Raw genomic sequence first — 21,247 nt, forward strand, 5'->3', positions numbered from 1 at the left:
AGGAAGCAGCCACTTTGGATACTGTGAATGACCATAGATCCAACCAGGAGACTGCCTGGAAAGCTGCCATGGCAGTGGCTTCCAGGGTTGCGGCTTCTTGCTTAGAGATGGAGATACTCTCTGCAGTAAGTTGCTGCAATGAGAGACCCAGATCCAGACGAACCAGGTCCCAGTCAACCTGCTTAAGCGGCAATGGTCTCTCCGATGGCATACAGAAACACTTCTGAAGAGGCAGAGGAAGGGGAAGCAGCATGTCCGAGCGGTTCAATCGCAGAGAATTGTCCTGCCCAGACACAAGACCATTCACATGATCGTGGACCCCCTCGGCAAGTGTGGACCACAGCAGTCCCACCGAAACCTTGGGTTCCTTCTTGGGTCCCCAAAAGGATTCGAGGCACGAAGGACGATCCACAGAAGAGGCCGTGGACCCGCCCCCGAGGTCGTTGTGCTAATGAATCAGCGCAATTACCTCGGCAAAAGTCCTCTGTCCTCAGTATCTCAGGGGTGTCCGCGTCCTGGGAAGAGGACCCTCAAGTCCTTCCAGGGTGTGGTCCTCCTGATCTACTCTCCCTGCAGGAGGGAGAACCTCGGCAGGCCCCAGTAATCCTTCCTGCACTACGCGGGCATATGACCTAGCTGAACCGAGCCAGGCACGTACACTCCCAAGGTAGAACTATGGGGAGAAAACTTGCATGAGTTCTTCCTGCCCAACTTGCGGGCCGAGAGTCAGGGTAGCCAGGAGCCAGAGCCGTGGTCAGGAATGAGTGTGGGTCAGCAACAGGAGCAGGCATGGAAATGAATGGTACCGAAGAGGTCACCATCTGCAAGGGGCCAGGCAGGAATAATGAGGCCAGGAAACCAGGAGGCAGCGGCACGGAATGGAACATGGCAGGAGTGGCTGACACCTGGGTGTCCAGGTGCGAGACCTCCATCACAGGAAGCTTTCCAAATGATGACATGGTGACGGTCAAGGTGGTGGATGCGGTGGCTGCGTGGGTCGTCACCGGAGCGCCTGACAAATGGGATACCAGGCCCTCCAGTGACGGAACACCAGGAAGACCCAAGTGCAGCAAGGCAGAGGCAAGATCGGGTACCTGGCTACCAACAGATGCTTCCACACCCAAGCCTGAGGAAAAAGTCAGGTCAAAAACAGAAGCCTCTACTTGCTCTGGGGAAAAAATTACGCTCCCGAGCGAGGAGAGGCCCCAGAGAGGATGTCCCCTGAGCGTCCGCTTCCCACGGTCTTCCACACCGATGAAATGAATGAGGTGAAGGGAAGGGGGAGTCCTCACCGAGGGAGAGGCAGCAAGAAGGGGAAGCTTTGCGGGAGGGATAAGCGATCCTGACGATCAGCCACCAAGTGGAGTGATCGGCGTGGTGCCCTCAGACGACACAGCAGCGGGACTTTCCTCTATCGCTCCTCCTCCAACTTCCCCCCACTGCAAGCCACAGGAACATTCTGAACAGGGAAAAGTGTTGAACACACACGCCCTCTGCAGGTGGACAGAGGGCATGTGGGTCCATATCAACGCTTAGATCTAAAGGTGTTACATTTCTTGCCTCCCACCCCAGAACACACACGCTGGGGGAAGGAGGGCTTACATCCGGGCAGGCAGTACTCCCGCCTCCCGGACGGTACTTGACTGCCTAACCACCTTGTTCAAAAGTTCAACGGCCGTTTCCAGCCTACGTTGAAAATAATTCCTAATTTAAAGGACCGACGGTTTGTATATCGTGTCAGAACAATTTAAAATTTTAGCTGCTGAGTGAGTGAAACTAGTAACAATCAATGAAGGAACTATGTTAATATAACATTATTATGATAAATAAAGTCATATATACTTACCCAGTAATTACTTAGCTAAGAGTTTCTACTCAACGGTAGTTCAAATTTTGAAAATTCGCGGTAGCACTACTCTTTTGTTTATGTAGGTGACTAACCCCGCCCACTTTTGGGGTAAGAGAAAGGTACAACTCAACCAAGGGCTCAATTTGTTGATGCCCTAAAAGTCCATGTGAGGGGAGAAGGAAGGCTCTGTCTGTAATTACTGGGAAAGTATATATAAAACTTTATTTTCTCATAAAAATGTTATTTTTATAAAAGTAACTTATCCAGTAATTACTTAGCTGAATCCATATTGACAGGCAGTGGGATTCATGGACAAACTGTACCCAAAACATTAATAAACTAATGAATTTGAGAACAAAATAAAAAAAATGCCTTATCACTGATACAATGCCTGTTGTTCCTTACCTGGTGAGAGAGCTGCTACAGCTGGATACTGCCTCTGGTTGGTGCTCATCTCAACTTCGCAGCCGCGTGGTGGTATGGCCAGCATCGCCTCTACTTAAGTGGGTACCTTGCAGCGACGGAGTATTCTGACTGCTGACGAAGTATAAATATAAGCCTCTACGATGAAGGACATTCCTGAATGCCAACAAAGCCAACATTATTGCCCCTGCCCAGGGTGCAGTACAAAAATAACATAAAAACCAGAAAATAGCGAACAGCGTCCCCTACACCGTTCCACCAAAAACACACATAAATCCACACCCAACACTAAAAAACTCATGGGCACTCCTGGTACATAGTAATGCCCCAGGCTCCCCTTGGACTCAATCACCCTAATTCAAGGTGAAGAGATTAAATAAAGGAAGGATTACTTCCTACAATTCCTCCCCAAACACTATGCCAGCCACGGACAAAGGTCCTAAAGTACTGCATTTTTCATACATTGTCTCCACATCTTTTAAATAATGCATCACAAAAACTAATCTATTTTTCCAGAATGTAGACTGAAGAACTGAAGCCATTGAAAAATTATGCTTAAAAGCTACCGAAGTAGCAACTGCGCTCACATCATGGGCTCTTACCTTCAGGACAGGTAATTCATCTTCCTTAATCTGGGAGTGTGCCTCTACAATGAGATCTCTCAAAAAGAATGAGAGTGCATTCTAGATAATGGTCTCAATGGATTTTTCACTGAGCACCACAAGTTACTTGCTGGGCCTCTGATTTTTTCCGTACGATGAAGATAGTATCTGAGGGCTCTGACGTGGCACAGCACTCTTTCTTCCTCTTCTGTCCCCACAGCTCTTAACAGCAAAAGAATGAGGCAAAGGTCACGCCGGATTCTCGTTCTATGCAAGAAAACCTAAGAGAATGGAACACTGCATCTTCTTGGGAAAATCCAATCCGTTTGTCTATCGCGTGGATTTCGCTTACTCTCTTAGCCGTAGCTAAGGCCACTAAAAACAGTCTTTCTAGTGATATCCCTCAAGGAGGAGGAATACATTGGTTCAAAGTGGGACTCATGAGCCATTTAAGGACTATGTCCAGGTTCCAAGGGCAAACTTCTTCTCTTTTAGACTTGGTCGTATCAAACAACTTGATCAGCTTTGAGAGGTCCTGGTTTGTAGAAATATCTATATGTCTATGTCTAAAGACTGAACTCAACATCGACCTATACCGTACGTCCAATAGAAAACCAGCTATTTCTGATAAAGAGATCGTAAAAGATGAGATGTTTCGTCTTTTACACCAAAGTCTAAAGACTGCCCACTTGTTCCGGTAGATTTTGTCAGGACCTATTCTACATTTGGCGATAGCTTCTGACACCGCTCTAGAAAAGCCCTTTGCTCGTATAAGCCTGTGGATAGTCGATACCCTGTCAGGGCCAGAGTGGGTAAGCCCTGATGGAACCTCCTGAAGTGGGGTTGTCTGAGCAGACTTGGAATGGCTGGCAGGAGTCTTGGGAAGTCTACGAGAAGGCTGACTGGCTCCAGGTACCACTCCTTTCATGGCCAAAAAGGAGCTACAAGCATCAACCTGATGTTCTGATGCTCCTGAAATTTCCTGATCACCTGGCTGATCACTCCGAACAGGGGAAAGGCATACAGGTCCAGATTGGACGCAGTTCTGTAACATCGCGTCCGTTGCCTAAGCTAACAGGTCTAGGAACGGAGAGTAGAACAGAGGAAGACAGTGGTTTCTGGAAGTTGTGAATAAGTCCAACGTTGGCTCCCCCAAAAGTTTCTATAGATCGGAGCACACCCGATGGTCCAGAGTCCATTCCGTGGGGACGACTTGTTTGTGGCGACTTAATTCGTCTGCAATCACACTGCAGTTCTCTTTCAGGATGAACCGAGTTAAAAGAGAGTTTGGTTTTGGTCCGCCCAAAGTAACAGATCCTTGGCCATCTCGTAAAAGGAGAACAAGTGGGTCCCTCCCTGAAGCCTTATATATGCCAGAGCACGGTGTTGTCTGCATAGATTGCCACCTTTCTGTTGCTGACTTCCTTTGCAAAATACTGCAATACTAGGAAGATAGCTTTCAACTCTTTCAAGGTGATGCACAGACCTCTCTCCTGTTGGGTCCAAACTCCTGATGTTTCTCTGTCCCCCAAGAGAGCTCCCCAACCCAGATCCGATGCGTCGGAAAAGAACTCTAGGTCAGGGTTCACAACACAGAGAGATATCCCTTCCAATAACCTGTCTATGGAGTTCCACCACCACAGGTCTTCCTTTATCTCATTCGTGATTAGAAATTTGCACTCGTCCTGATCCACATTCCGATCCCAACTGACTCTGAGGAAATATTGGAGTGGTCTCATGTGTAACCTTCCCAAGTTTACAAATTGCTCCAAGGAAGTCAGGGTGCCTAACAGACTCATCCATTGGGTTGCTGAACAAGATTGGAGTGACAGGAAAAGGTTGACTTTTGTCAGGCATGCTTCTATTCTTTTGGGGGATGGAAAAACCTGAAAAGTCTGAGAATCTATCCTCATCGCCAATGTAGAATCTGTCAAGAAGGAGTCAGTTGGAACTTTTGTAGATTCAGTAACATACCCAGATCCTGTGTCAAAAGTAGTCTCTTGAAGGTCCCTCATGCACCACTCTTTCGTGGGAGAGCAGATTAGCCAGTCGTCCAAGTCAGTGGACCCACTTGGCCGGTGGGGCGAGCACTCAAGTAAATACTTGGGGGGCTGTTGATAATCCGAAACATAAAGCCCGAAACTGAAAAACCCAGTTCCTGAAGACAAATCTCAGGTACTTCTTCTATTGTTGATGTATGGGAACGTGGAAGTATGCATCTCTCATGACCAGAGATATTATCCAATCCCCTTGACGAATGGATGCAAGGGCGGATTGGGTCGTCTCCATGCGGAACTTCATTTTCTTGATAAAGACGTTCAGGGTGCTCACATCTAGAACTGGCCTCCATCCTCTTGTGGCCTTGGGTAACAAAAACAAACGGTTGTAAAAACCTTCGGAATCAACATCTTCCACTACCGCTATCACTCCCTTCTTGAAGAGGGAAGAGATTTCTATTGCCGCTTGAGGAAAGAGGTGGACACCATGGAGAGGCGAGAAAAGCAGTGTTGACTTATGGGAAGTCATAACTCCCTTGGAAGTTAAAGAAATCCACAACTCTCTCTTCTTCAGTATGCCCATAGCACACAAAGAGGCCACTTCGAGAGAACCACCTCTCACGGTCTTGTCAGCGCAAGCGAGAACACTGTGCCAATCCAAAGCAATGTCCCCTGGAAGATCTGGAAAATCTCTGATCTTCCTAGCTACACCTCCTATGGACCAGTCCATGAAGCTAAAAACTTCGAGAACCCTGAAAAGATTCTTAAGAAGGTGGTCAATCTCAAGGGAAGAAAACATAACCTTCGCTGCAGAGAAGGCAGATCTCTGGGCCAAATCCACAAGACTGGAGAAGTCCCCTTGGGAGGAGGCAACCACTCCCAACGAGGGAGCCTCCCCAGTAGCATAAGAACAGTACTTCCTAGAAGAAAGGCGAGAGGGCAGAACGCTGACAGACACCTTACCTTGACACCTCTTCTCAGTTAACCGATTGTCCACTTCTAACAGAGCTTCCTTTGACAAAGAGGAAAGAGCAATCTTCAGAGCTTCTTAGAACTAGTCAGTTGATCACTCATCATGAATGAGGATGCTGGAGAAGCAGGAGCCGCTGGGACAAAAAAATCAGGAAAGTTCTGAAGCAAATACTTCAACAAAGCCACATATGCCGAAGGAACTTCTTCCTGGTCCAAATCTTCTTCATCCAAAGAAATAGGAGAAAGCAAAGGATTTGTGGGAGTAACTGCTGACACACAAGCCTTATGAAGGAGCCCCAAAATATTATCTAGCTGGGGCCAACGAAGGATCTAGATCCTTAGCAGAAGGCCCTGTACTAAAAGAAGTGCTAGCAGCAGGAAAACCAGAGGAAGACAGAGTCAGTAGCTTGAAAGATGAAGCAGCAGCTACAGGAACTGGAGCCTGGTGATCCGAAGGGCATATGGGCACCAAAGGGTTGTCCACTACTGCCTGGTCATCCAAAAAACAATGTTGAGCCGGTGCCAAAACGAGAACAAACATCCGAAGAGCACAGGCACTCTTGAGAAGCGGCATTTCTAGAAGAATGAGCAGCGTGTCTATAAGATACTGACAATTTGTGCAACACTGAAGGTCAATCTGACTGCAAGAAGTGCTTGGGGCTATCTCAAGCACTGCATGAAGGCTGCGGGCCTCCATTGAGCCTCCTCCCAGGGTTGGGGGAGTATGGCAGTGACCTTCACCTAGGAGAATTGGTGGGACAGGCAGCCACCTCCTCCACAATCACTTCACTTGCACTAGCACTTTTCTCATTGAACTTTTCCATCACAGCATGCATGGATTCCCCAATTTGTGCCAATGAAGTTGCAAGCAGACCAAATTTCTGGTCAAAGCTCTGTTCAAGGCTGGCGTAGCGGTCCAGTTCGGATGTGCAGAAGCCAGGAGATGGAGTACGTGGAACTGGAGGAGGGCTGGAAATGGGAGAGGTTCTTTTAGCAGGAGAAGAGACAACAAGTTCATCAACATCAATTTTACTTCAGCTCTATCAGCCACTTTTCTTTTCCTGTCTCTCTCCTACTTAGAAAGATGAGTTGCTAAACTTTTCCATTTTTTGTTTTCCCATCCCTAACACTCCTCGCAAGTCATATCAATTGTACATATCTGTCCCCTACATGAAGTGCTACAATACCTAAAACTAGAAGAACTAGAATTTGACATGGTCACAATAAGTAGTCAAAATCAGTAAATAAAGCATACACTATCTAAATAATCAATGCCGAAAACTACTGGGCAAAAATGCTTCGCCAACAGGGGAAGAATTTCAACGAAAATCTCACATTCAGCTACGTAGCTTAACGCCGTGTTGGTCTTAGCAGGCAGAAAATGAATTGAGCTCTTGGCTGAGCTGTTCCTCTCTCTTACCCCGAAAGTGGGCGGGGTTAGTCACCTACATAAACAAAAGAGTAGCGCTGCCACGAATTTTCAAAATTTAAGCTGCCGTCAAGTAGAGACTCTTAGCTAAGTGATCACTGGCTAAGTTACTTATATAAAAATACACAATTCAAATTATACTTACTGCAGCTCAAATACAAAACATATTCTGTATTCTAGTTTTTATTGACAAAAGAAGAAAAAAAATTCCCCAAGATAACTATGAGTAAATGATTAGTCAACAACACTTCCCAATATCAATACAGGACCTACCCAGTTGAACATGACCTTATTGCTGAATACACAACACAGGCAATATCCATATTCCCTGTTATTTACATGAATTGGGATTTAGTGAGTGTTAGGCAACTGAAAAAATCATGGAACTGAGATTTGTCAAACAGCCTATTAGATGGACTACAAAAAACTGATAATGAGTTATGATGATTCTGTACAATGCTTTCAAAGCTGGGGAAGGTAGAGCAGACAAATGGTTAGGTAACATTACGAGTAATGGCAATGTTTATTACTGGGGACTACTGATGGCAGGCACTTTAAGTATTTGGGTATTTAGGAAAAACATTGATAGAGAATTATTGCTTATGCCCTTTAAATTCATGAAATAGATGCAGGAGCATCTCCAATGACACCAATATCAAATGCTAATTTTAATGTTGTATCCCATTATCTTCTCATTTTTCAAGTGTCTACTTTGCTGTATCCTCTACAGCTTCTTCTTGACTCAACAATAAGAGTGGTAAGAAATGAACGCAAAGAGTGGAAAGAAAAGAAAGAATCAAAAGACAGCGTATAGTACATGCACACACTTTATACATGGGGAGGGAAGTGCAGGTTCTTGCCCCTATGTATGGGGACCACTTTGCCTCTACAGAGCAGATTTTTTCTACATATGCATGTATTACCCAAATGAATTAATGCTATCTAGGCATGGTAATAGTTTGTTCAGTGTACAAAACATGACAATCTTTAAAAGTACTTAGTATTTTTCGTAACTAAACAAACCTGAGGTTTTTACATAATGAATATACTTCAGCGCAGCTAGAGACCGGCCATTTAACTTTAAACAAGGTGGTTAAGTATGTAGTTAACTACCAACTGCGGTGGGAGTTCCACTCAGTCAGTATGTATTCACATTGCCTTTTGGCCCAGAGAGCAGACTGAGGGGTGGCCTTGAGGTGGGTATTTAACTATAAAGACCTCAGGTTTGTATAGTTAGGAAAAATACAAAGTACAGTAAACAGCTCTTCAGATTTATGGGGATGTGACCGCACTCCACCCCCATGTAATAGCTAAAGTCCACGAATACTTAAAACCCCTCTATAAACACTTAGAACTGCCTATTTTGATAGTTTAAACAAAAAAACCCTCGAAAAATGCTTATATCTGAGTATTTTAATGTTTTTTATACCCGAGTATTTTAATAGTTTTATCACAAAAAGTGCATTTAGTCATGAAAATTACATGAAAATACAGTAATTAGTGAATATTTCTCAGTGAAAAATACTGCGAATGGGCGAATTTTCCACGAATAATGGGTAGATACGTTCCACAGAGAAATCTGCGAATATGTGATTTGAGTCCGCGAATATTGAGATCACAAATATGGGGGGTCTACTGTACTTTTAAAATTTGTCATTTGTTCCTCCACAATATACATACAAACATCAGTCTTTACAAAAGGAAGACTTAATTCCTTGGTGGGAGGTTTCTGAGTAAGCTTCTGAACTGACTGGTAGTTTGCCATACCTGGGTCTCCTTCCTGGTCATAAGAGTAAAGGAAGGAGACCATGCCTCTGACATGCTGAACAAAGTGTAAAGAACTGTGTTCAACTGCCAGACTTCTGGACCTTTTGAATTAATGTGTGTGTGTGTGTGTAGCCACATTGCTTCAAAAAAGGCTTGGATGAATCCAGAGTGTCAGGAAACAATAAAACTAGAGCTAACCAACGGGTCGTTTTATTGTCAGCCCCTCTCTCCCCTTACTAGAGAGTGGGGAGGACTTGCATCTATTAATCTATCTAAGATTATAGAGAGGGTACTCAGTTATGTAGGCTCACCTGCATGACCCGCCCAACCAGCATGTGACGGATGGCTACTCACCTCTCTCTGCAAGAAAGGAAAGATTAAAGAGCAAAGGGAGGGAGCCAGTCCCCCACTCATATTCACTTTGCCACCAAACAACTTAGGCAAGATGCAAACTGTCCACTATGGGAGCTGGGCGAGCTACACAATTTGTTGAGCAGCTTCCACAGGACCCAGGAAAAAGGTGTCCCAAGGCCTGTGGGCAACATCCTGAAGGCACGTCTCTCTCTCTCTGCAGCCACAAGCAAAGTGAATGTATACCAACTGGGTGGGCAGGATTCCCACCCATAGTCAGTAGTTTACTACTTAAACACCTTGTTTAAAGTTAAACAGCCAGTCTCCAGCTGCACTGAAGTATATTCCTATGTAAAGACCAACGGTTTGTGTAGGAACAATTTTTAAATATCCTCATAAACATACTTAAAATCATGTTAATCAATTATGTATGTAGGCATTACTAAATTCAAAATGCTCACCTTAAACAAATAATTTGATAGTAGTGCCAACTGGCATCTGTCATGTCAGATTCCTTTGGAAGTCCAAGAAATACTATTCAAACTAGAGAAATACTATGCTGAAACTATGAATAAATCTTCTCCAGGTCCCCTAATTTTGACAGTATCTACAAATCAGCCATTATCTATAGAAGAAACAAAATACTTGTAAGATACCTACTTTAGACAATGGACACTATAAAGCTTAGCCTAAGTAACATGCAACAGAACTTAAAAAAATCAGAATTTTTAAAAGTAAATTCTATTTCTCCTAACTATACAAACCTGAGGCCCTTTACCTTAGGAATTACTTATGGCGAAGCTGGACACGGCCGTTAAACTCTTGAACAAGGTGGTTAGGCAGTAACTACCGCCAGGTAGGCGGGAATACAGTACCCGCCTGCTCGGATGTAAACATTCCAGTTTGCCTTTCGGTCCAAGTTCAGATTGAGGGGTGGCTTGAGGAGGGCATAAAAATGTAATGTAAACGACCTCAGGTTTGTATCGTTAGGAAAAATACAACGTACTTTTAAAAACTGTGATTTGTTCCGACACAATATACAAACCATCGATCCTTTACATCAAGAAGACTCACTGGCTGGAGGGAGGAATCTGAGCGAGTCTCTTGAGCTGACTGGAGTTCTGCACATCTGGGCTACTCCTCCTGGTTGAAAGAGCGAGGAAGAGTACTGTGACTCTGACATATTGACTGGAGTGTAGGAACTGCAAGATCAAATGTCAGATACTGGACCTTTTCGCATGAGTGAGGAAACGTAACTCATAAGAAATATGCTGAGAAGAATCTAAGAGTCGGAGGCAGTAAGGAAAACCCGAGATAAGGTTTCCCTTATTGCCAGTCTCTCCTTCCTCCCCTTGCTAGAGGAAGGAGCAGAATTGCTTCTATGATTCTGGAAGAAAAACAGAACAGGTGCTTGATGTGTAGTCTTACCACATCAGACACCAGATCCAGCAATTGTCAGTTCTAGACCTATTCTCATCCCAAAGGAGGAGAACCAGGAGGACAAGGAAGGAAGAGGAGGAGAGGCCAGTCACTCTCGGTATCCTTCTCACTTCCAGAACCAACACCTTAGGCAAGATGCTACTTGTCCTCTTGAAGGAGCCGGGTAAGAAAACACAACTTATTGAGCAGCCACCACAGGGCCAAGGAAAAAAGGATCCCAGGGCCTGTCGGCAAGACCGAAGGAAGAAGACAAGAGTGTGGTCTATGAGACCGAGTCTAGGACAATTACTCCCCATGGACAATTACCCCCATGGGACAATTACCCTGAGGACAACTACCCCTGGACAACTACCCCTAGGACAACCACCCTTAATTAAATTGACGTTAATCTCAGTAAATGCAGTTAAATAGTTTCTGTCGTTACCTACTCTTAATTGCTTTTAAGTACAATTAAATAGTTTCTGTCGTTACTTACTCTCTCATTTGCTTTAAGTGCAATTAAATAGTTTCTGTCATTACTTACTCTTAATTGTTCTTAAGTGCATTTAAATAATTTCCGCTATTGTTTGAGATAATTTTTTCCTAAATGTTTTCAAGCTGACTCTCTCTATTTTCTTTGCATTAGTGAAACTGCTGAGATCCCTTAAGCAACATGGAATTTATCAAAAGTTCTAGAGGAAAAGACAGACTAGTGCTTGATGGATATTTATATGTTAAGCAGAAAGATTGGCTAATGGTGTAGTGTCGTTTGAGTGCGAAGAAAGAAGAAACAAAGCCAGTTGCAAAGCTAAAGTAAAAGTACATATGCAGCAAAGCGGTTGTTGGTAGGCTTCATAGCCACACCCATGCGCCATCTCAAGCAAAAATTATAGCTGCGAAAACTATCCAAAAGGTCAAGAAGCGAGCCATCGAGACCGAGGAAACACCACAAGTAATTCTTTCTGAAGCTTATGCACCATTGATGAAGAAACGGGAGCAACTCTACCACCGATTCATCATTTAAGACGTAACATTAGATGCCATCGACAACGTTTATCTCTTTCAAGACCGTTGCCTTTAAATAGCCAAGAACTTGTTTTAACAGATGAGCAGACCAAAACACAGGATGGTCAAGATTTTCTGCTTTTCGACTCTGGGCCAGTTGAAAACAAATTCTCATCTTCGGAACAAAGAAAAAACTTGGATTACCTAAGTCCAAACGTCACATTGGTCGCTAGATGGAATGTTCAAAACAGTGCCTACAATCTTTTCACAATTGTACACAATTCATGCATTGATAAATGATCGTTCAGTGCCTTTAATATATGCTCTTTTTGCCTGATAAAAGCCAATAACTTATTCGAACTTACTGGAGCAGTTGAAACTACTGAAACATGATTTAGCACCAAAGACTATCATGGTAGACTTTGAAAAACCATGATTAATAGTTTAAAACGGCATTCCACAAACCGAAATAAAGGGATGTTTTTTCACTTTTGCCAAAGCATATACAGGAAAATTCAGTCTAATGGATTTCAGAAGCGATACCAAGATGATAGAGAGTTTTCCATCGCGATGAAAATGATAGCCGCTTTTAGCTCTAGTACCGGGCTTGTGATGTTGATAAATCATTTGAAACCCTGTGTAATTTCTCCCCTGAAACATACTGATGCAAGACTACTTTGAAGACACCTACTTAGGACGCATGTCGAAGAGGACACGGGGCGCGAACCATTGTTTGGAATAGAGTTATGGAATATGTATAACAGAACTGCAGATGAACTTCCTAGAACAAATAATGCAGTGGAAGGGGTGGCACAGGAGTTTTTAGCAAATGTTGGTTGTTGCCATCAAATATTTGGAAGTTTATAACATACATTAAAAAAGAGCAAGGGTTACAACAAATGCATATGGTTCAATCTTTTGCAGGATTTTGCTAGACAGCCATCTCGAAAGAAATATTTAGATGTTTCAGCCCGTATTATTTCAGTTACTGAAAATTATGGAAACAGAGATCTGGTTGAATATTTACAATCTATTATGTATAATTTGCATTTTTAAAAAAATTTTCTTTTACTTTCCAGTTTAGCTTTTGTATGATTTTAACTTTTTTGTTTTTTTCTGCTTTTCATTTTATTTTCTTTTAAAATTTTTCAACTTTAAAAAAATTTTTAATAAATATTCATACAATAGTAGTTCTTCATTTTCAACCTCTCTTAACACGAATATATAAACCATAATACAATTCATTCATTACTCATAAGCTAATTGCACTTCTTAAGTGCAATTAAATAATTTGAAAATTTTTGTTATAAATTTTTTCTAAATGGTTTCAAGCTGACTTGAGTGTCTTGGGGTACTTGTCCTAGGGGGTGTTATCCTAGGGGGTAGTTGTCCCCTCGGGGTAATTGTCCATGGGGGTAATTGTCCACCGGGGGTAATTGTCCTGATACGATGAGACCACATCTTGCTGCCAGACCGACAGAAACTTCCGGAGTGCGAGGGATGGAACAAGCCACTGACTTCATGAGCTCTCGGATGGAAAGTACCGGTATCGTCGATCACTTCACGAAGCCAGGAGAAAGCCGTGTCCTTAGACACTTCTTGCTTGGGAGAGACAGTACTAACGAAAATGTCGACAACATCCAGGTTAGGAATATCGAGCCTTTTCGGAAAGTACCACAGCTCCCTAAAAGGACAAGGTAACAATTGATCTGGATCATCGATACAAAGTTCAAGGAGGAGGGGAACAAGAAGGACTTTAACCCGACAATAGATGCAGATGGATTCGGAGTCCACTTACAACATCCAAGAAGGAGTCAATGTATTGATCCCCTTCATGTATTATATTCTTCCATCTTCTACGTTAAGGACGGAGCGAGATGAGAGATGGTCCTTATCCGACAACTCTCATGTTGGTGCGTGCAGAGCACTGGACAGGAACCCTAAACGAGAGTCACATGCCTCCCAAGGAACAGTTCCCTGGGACAGCAAGACCGAAGAAGCCTCTCATCCGTAGCTAAATCTCAACTGAAGAGAAGAAGGCTACTTCAGATAGAAGACTAGGTCGCAAGGGCCTGGGTGTTCTGCACACAAAATGAAAGGAGAGCAGAAGCAACCTCAGCGGAGAGTGAGGAAGGAAGTCCAGACTTGAAGAGCCACTCTGACCCTGCTAGAAGTTCCACAACACCAACCAGCTGAAGACGGATCCAGTCCCAGGATGTGTTGCAGAGGACTTCAAGATATCCAGCTACTGCTGTCGCCATGAAAGTCATGTTTAGAAGGAAAACTGGACCTCGAAGTCCTGAACACACAGGGATGTGTACAGTACTGGCTGAAGAACCGCTACAGAGGTTGGGTCAGCAAATCCTTTCTCATGCCTTGGAAGCAGACGCCATTGTAATGAAGAAAGGCTAAGTCTTCCAGCATTTGTCTGAAACTTGGGGGTGAGTAATGCTTGTGAACACCTAGTGAAACAGACAAACACGGCAGGAAAAACGTAGATATCGATGTTTCCCAAAAAGACAGCATGCCTCACCGTAGCAGCTCCTGGGTCTGGTACAAAGGAGTGTGAAAACTACCAACTTTGTCGTGCCTGGAGGCAAACAGAAAGACGATAGGAATCTCTCAGTCGAGCAGTCTCTTCGTGAATCTTCATGAAGAAAAGTGAAGAGCACGTTGTGGTAGGCTAAGTTTGGGTTTGTATGATGATGGATGATTTCTGTGAATTGATTGCTTCGCTTTTTGTTGTTGTGATGTTTTTTATTATGTTTTTTGCTATGAATGTCTGATGTATGTTTTGATGTTTTTTTTTTTTTGTTTGCAGTTTGCTCGAGTGTGATAGGGTAGAGACCAGCTTCCCTTCATTGGAACCAGAAGAGGCTTTACCTGGAAGAGGAAATTGACATTGGCAACTACCAAAGCAGTCGAGCAGTTGGTGAGACCTAACTATTTTCGCGCCTTAGTGTGAGTTTTCATGCCGTTACTTAAGACAATGACTGTCCTAAACGGGATCAGGTTAGAGAGTGCTTAAATATCTGTAGGCTGATTTTATTATGAATGAGATCTCAGATTCTTGTTTGAAGGAGAGAAGGGCTTTGTGTAGAAAGACTGCATGAAGAAATTCCAAAGTACTTTTGCCCTCAGTTTGGATGTCACAGCTTGGAAATAAACTCTGTAATGATCCCAAAATTGTGTTGACTTTTATGATTTTCTTGGATTATTCCGAGATGAAGTGCTGAGAAAGATAAGGAACTTGAATAGGATATATGCCAGAGTTGGATTTTTGTTGATAATATTTTGACTATTGATAGTATTAAGTTAGACTAAGTTAAGTACGGTATAGGAAGATCATTTTGATAAACTTTAGTAAGGGAAATAAAGTTATGGGCATGAGATGATAATTACAAAACTGTGGCAAATGTAAATAAAATTAGGATAAGGTTCTGTTTGAAGGTCTTAGGCCACTGTAATATTAAGGTTAATGAATTGGGATAGGTGAAAGAGTTTTTTTAACCTCTGAATCTGTGCCTCATCATTCTGCACCAATTCACCAGTCCAATAAAAAAGCCTCTACAACATTTCATCCCAATCATCAAACTGAGGCTAAGTCATTTACCAATACATCCCCACCGAATGTATCTGCTGAGCTTAACGAAAAGCGCTTATAGAACACTCGAGTATTCCCGCAAATGTCGACAGATGAAACAGGAGGAAAACACGACACTCTTTCTTTGTCGCACGTCACACTACTGTGGTTTTGTTGTTCAACGGCTTAGAGCTGTCATAAAAACTCATCCTGAATCTTGGAAGGCCAAAAGGCTGCCTGTGGAGTTCAGATGATGAGAAGGTACTAATCATTCAGTCACACACCTTCAACATAAAGTTTTACAGGTGTGCGCTATTCCCAATCAGAATCCGAGAGTAGATACACGACATGAGGAAAATATGCAAGCATATTCGAAGGTTCCTTCAATCAAGCAGCCTAACTTTTTCCTCATACTTCGAAGAGGAAAAAAGGATGGAGGACTGGAAGTAGACCTCCTTCATTCCACACCATGGGGAAGCTTCTGCAAGATGACAGGATACCATGATGATTAGCTCTAGCCCGGCTGGCATTTCCCAAATTGGGAGCACTGTAGAGGAAACAAGATGGAAGCTTGAAGAAAAGAATTGCCGAGACCCAAGGGAAATAGATACTTCTCCTGAAGGAATCCATTCCCAAGTCTTGGTAATGTCGCTGCCAGGTCCAGAGAGACCGATAAGCATCATTTCATCCAGGCATCTGCAGGAGAACTTCTGCCCGGTCGACACTTCTTTCCTCTGCCCTCCTTCCTTATGGAAAGAGGTGGAAAGAGACATTGTTACGCATTTCAGAAGGGGAAGAAGAGGGCTGTGTTTCAGTGATCTTCTTCCAAAGCCCAAAATTCTTAGGAGTTGAGGAGGGCTTTGGTTTAACCTAAGGTCAAGCAAAGATGACTACGACCTTAAAAGTCTTGGCCATTGTCCAAAGGGACAAGGCATTGCCTCAGTAACCTTCCTTGATTATCGTGGTATCTGCAAATCTCTGAAAAGAAAGGCAGAACCGAAAAGGTTCGCTCCTGGTGGGTCGAGCCAACTTGGGACTTAAGGAAACAGGAGATCCAAATCAGACAAAGTCCTCCCTCTTAGCACCAGAATTGCCTACAGATTGCTGCCTGGTGACGACCCACCCCAACAGGACCAGTCTCCAGAAGACAGGGTTCTCTCCAGGAATGGTTGTATCTGGGGAGAGAAGTCCTAAAAGTGAAGGATCGTGGAACCATCAGGAGACTGCCTGGAGGAAACCAAGACATGTCCTCCAAGATTGCTGCCTTTGTTGCAGAAAAGAATACCCTTCACGGCAAGGAGAAGCAGAGAGAGAACCCAGTCCAGATGAAGCACCCAGACCAAGCGGCACTCAGCAAGACCCCTCCGAGGCAAGAATTTGTACAAGCAGTCCCCGTTAACGGTGGGCTCGGTTAATGGCGATCCAGTTTTACGGGGCTTGTCTGGTGACGAAAATTGCCGCTTTCCACTTATCAGTTAATAACTAATAATCGCCGCACCGAGGCCCCGAAAGTCGCATTTTAAAAGCCCAGAAAATCGCCAATTTTCGGTTATCATCACACCCTCAGAACGGAACCCCTGCCGATAATCGAGGACTACCTGTACTCTGTCAAGGCAGGGGAGGAGCTTGGTGCCTCGACCTGAATGAACTCCTTGTCCGAAGAAAAGTATTCATCTGGTCGAGAACGCTCTCACAAGCAAGGACCACGGTGGCACCTAAACTCTCAAAGCCCTTCAAAGGGGGAACTGTGCAAGGGTTGGGCAGTGATGAAGATTATTCACTGGGAGCTGGAAGTCCTTTTCCAGGGATCCTTGTGCTGACGAATCATGCAAAGTTCTCCAAGAAACGCAGGGCGATCGTAACTTGAAGAGGAAGACCGCTGTATCCAAGGTGAAACTCTGTACCCTCTCCCTGGAGGGAGACCTCGACAGATCCCAAGAAACCCTTCTTTGGCTACTTCCGTGGTTGTACAAGACAATCGGGGACCGACAATCTGGAAGCATGCCAGGCAACTGAACTCCAAGAAGACAAATTCATTGGAGCCTCTGTCCATCTCAGGCCTCTCGAACAACCAAGAGGAAAAGAGAACAGGTGAGAAAACTACCTACCTGTCCTGCCAGTAAGACCAGAAGGAGAGGCGGATCAGGAGCGACATCAACCGAAGGAGATTATTGTCACAAGAGGGAAGAAGAGCGCCAGGCAAAGCGCCTCTGGGAAGACTGAAAGTTCACTCAAACAGTGCCGAGAACCCGGTCCGAAAACCGAAGGGGTCGAAAGCCAGCCAGCCTTATGCACGCAACCAGGCACTGGGAGGGGCAAGGTTGCCAAAGCTGCTAAATGCAAACACTGGACAGGGCGCTAATTTCCCAAACTCTAAACTCCTTAGAGGCCGAGGCCCATCGAGAAGAGGGTTTAACGGGGAATTCTGTGTCTGCTATCCTGCATGCTCAAACCCTAAGGTTCAAGACACCAAAGCAGCTGGCGGGCAGCACCAAGACACCCGGGTCTTGGCACTTTCTCTCGTCCTGTGCCTCTCGCCAGGAGAGCGCTCGTGATTCATAGAATTCGAGCGACCTACGAGACTCCCAAAAATCGGGAGCAGCTGCTTTCGGTTTCCTAAGAAATCGAAAAGAGCCAGGCACAGAACCAGTCTTAGATGCAGACCTCTAAGACTGGCAAAAAGGGTGCAGCCTCTCAAGGCCGTGCTCTCATGGCCCCCAAAACACGAGACCCCAGAGGAGAATGCGAATTGGTTCCCGCCTGAGGACGGGAAGAGCCAACAAGAGAAACTTGCCTCCCAGAAGAGAGGCAGTCCCTTAGAAGTCCCGCAGGACTCCCAAAGGGAACCTCTTCCCTGCTTCTTCTGGTGTTCGAACCAATAGGATCTAGACACCAGGCTGGGAGCGTGACCGAGCACTGGTAAGCACTCGGGGAGCACTTGTAGTGCTGGCAGGAAGAGCCGAGACACCTGGGTACCTCGGCCCTTTCTCTCGCACTGCTCCCGAACTAGACCAGGGAGAGAACTCTTCAGACCAGATTGGGATATTCGATATTCCACAGAATCTTGAGCACTCGGAACGGCTCACGAAAGAGCGTCCAAAGCAGCACCCATCTTAGAGGTGGAACTTCTAGGACTGGGAACAGGAGCGCAAACCTAGGTCTGCGTGCCCGCAGCTCCCGAAACACAAAACCAAGGGGTATACGAATCAGTTCCAAAACCCAAAGATTGGGAAGAGCCAACAAGAGACCCACTGTCTCCCTGGAAGGAGGCAGTCCCTAGACGTCCAAAGGACATCAAGGGGGAAAGCAGCCTTCCTCTCCTTCGGCCGACAGAAGTCTATCCGGTTTTCCCGGGACCCTCTTGAACCTCAGGGAGAGGAAAGGAAGAGGCAGCAGAAGACGAAATCGAAGATAAGCTGAAGAAGACAGAGGCTTTCTCCATGGGGTGACTTCCTTCACCTTCACTCCAACATCTTCTACAGGATGGTGGGCAAGAAACATCATAACCTCCAGGGCAGCTAGGCAGGATCACAACGGAAGCGGCCCAGGACACACCATCAGGAGAAGCAGCAGGAACAATCAGGACAGCCAATCCAGGAGCTACGGAAGCAGTTCGGAAAGCAGGAGCTGCAGCAATGGCCAAGAACGTCACATGAACATCACCAGCAGCAAAAGGAACAATCAGGATGGCTGCAGCAGGAGACCAGGAGGAGCCACCCAGAGACTTGTCGCCAAGTCAACAGGAGCAATAACACAGGAAACACAGCAGGAGCACACAGACCACAGATATGCCAGAGGCAGTGCCACAGCATACATGAAGGCCAGCAATAACAGCGATCGATCCACATCGGTGGGAACAGAGTTGGAACAGTCCCGACGTGGATCTATGCCATTCCAACCAGGTACAGGCAGTCCCCGGTTATCAGCTGGGCTTCCGTTCCGACAGTGTGACTATAAGCAAAAATCGCCAATAACCAAAAATTTAAAATTTTCAGCACCAATAAGTGCCAAAAATCGCTGATTTTCGCTTATCAGCGCCTCTGTTAGGTATGCATCGGCACCAATACGTGATTATCAGCTCCAATAAGCAAAAACTGGCACATACCGGTGCCAAAAATCACCAATTTTCATCGCTAGACAAGCGCCGAAAAACCAGATCACCAATAACCAAGCCCGCCAATAACTGGGGACTGCCTGTACTGTTGTCGATCCCGAAGCAAACACTGTATGAACGTCAGGACTCCTTCAGGCAAAGATATCCCAGCTGAGATATCCAGCCAACTACTGCTGTGCCTACGATGCTCACTGTCAACCTGAAAGAAAAAGCAAAGATGATTAGTAGAGGGAGACTCCTCTCGCTCCGTGGAGAGCTGCCCTACGCAGCGAGAGGAGGCCTGGGAAGAGAGTCGACGACTGGCCCCCACTGGGTCTTTGCCCGACAAGCGAGTGAAGAGGGCAAAGGAGAAAGATCTCTCTCAAAGGAGAGATAAAAGAACCTACAGGGAGAGAGGAGGGAGGGGAGGCCACCAAGGGCGCCGTGGAAGCGAAAATTACCGACGACGCCTGCAACGCCCCCCCCACCCCACACCACAACTCTCCATAGCACAGGCAGCAAAAACAACACTCAGCACAATTGGAAAGGAAGTAGTTCATGCCCTTATGCACAGAGGGCAGGAGCCCAAGAAGGGGAGCAAACTTGTTACATCCCGATCAATGAAGGGGAGCAAAGGTATTACGTCCCAGTCTAATATATCCAAACATACTGTACATGGGAATGCCTTCAGTATCTAAATAAAGGGCTACTGGAATAGAAGCATTACCACTTGGTTACACCCCTTTAAATATTTAAATATGCCCTTGGCCGTCAAACCCGAGACACAGACGCAGGGGAACGATGGCCTATGCAAGGCTATAACAAATCATGGGTTTGTATATTAATAAATATCAAACACGTATAATATATATACACAAAAATACAGAAACATCCCTCCGGAATAATAAAGGGCTTAACGACAGTCAGGCAAAGAGATCTGAAAACGCGTCTTCAACGCATGACGGCCAAAAGCAAACCGGAATGTTTACATCTGGGCAGGCAGATATTCCTGCCTACCTGATGGTAGTTACTGCCTAACCACCTTGTTCAAGAGTTTAACGGCCGTGTCCAGCTTCACAACAAATAATTCCTAATGTAAAGGACCGATGGTTTGTATATTGTGTCGGAACAAACAATGCTTTAAATTTGTGAAATGATATTGACTGGTAGCTCAGGGAAAACCCATAAACTATGTATTATTAACAAAATAAAAAACTACTATATTCCAAATAATTTTGATATTCCTTACATACACACCTCTTCTCCAATATACAGTAGTTATATATCCTACCTTAACATGCTATGAACACAATTTCATCTCTTCTAGACCAGGTTAAACCACATATTTGAGGAATGTTGAGAGAGGAAGGTCACTGTCCTTCCTCCCAACACCTACAGCCTTTGGAACTTCACCCTATCCTCCTCCAGTCACCAGAAAATGCAAAGTCTGCCATCGTCTTGAGCTACAGGTCCAACCATGATGAAGCCTGGAAAGAAACCATAGCAACTGAGTCCATACCTCTTGGTTCGACAGACAAGGAAGAAATCTTTTTTATTAAACCATTAGGGTGTTCACCAGTCTGTAGATTGACATGTTCAACTCTAGGGGCAAATGTTGACATCCTGCAGGGAATAATATTTCGGCTGCTGTGTCAGAGACAAAAGAGACCAGGATATCAGAAAATCCACCTCCTCCACCATGCCCCATATATGGAGTGATCAAGACAATGGAGAGGGTAGCAAAGTCAACAGCAAAG

General features: G+C 44.8%; 1 long non-coding RNA gene across 1 annotated transcript in view; it reads right to left on the minus strand.

The window, feature by feature from the left end:
- The window catches only part of LOC136855370 (uncharacterized), a 45,872-nt gene that overhangs the window by 21,667 nt on the left and 2,958 nt on the right, over positions 1–21,247 (minus strand). The window contains exons 2-3 of the long non-coding RNA XR_010858001.1: positions 20,782–20,977; positions 9,852–10,015 (exon numbers count right to left, since the gene is read on the minus strand). This is a non-coding gene — a long non-coding RNA (uncharacterized lncRNA). The remainder of the gene's footprint in view (positions 1–9,851; positions 10,016–20,781; positions 20,978–21,247) is intronic.

The sequence above is a fragment of the Macrobrachium rosenbergii genome, chromosome 31 (genome assembly GCF_040412425.1).
Source record: "Macrobrachium rosenbergii isolate ZJJX-2024 chromosome 31, ASM4041242v1, whole genome shotgun sequence".
In the NCBI taxonomy this organism is placed as follows: Eukaryota; Metazoa; Arthropoda; class Malacostraca; order Decapoda; family Palaemonidae; genus Macrobrachium; species Macrobrachium rosenbergii.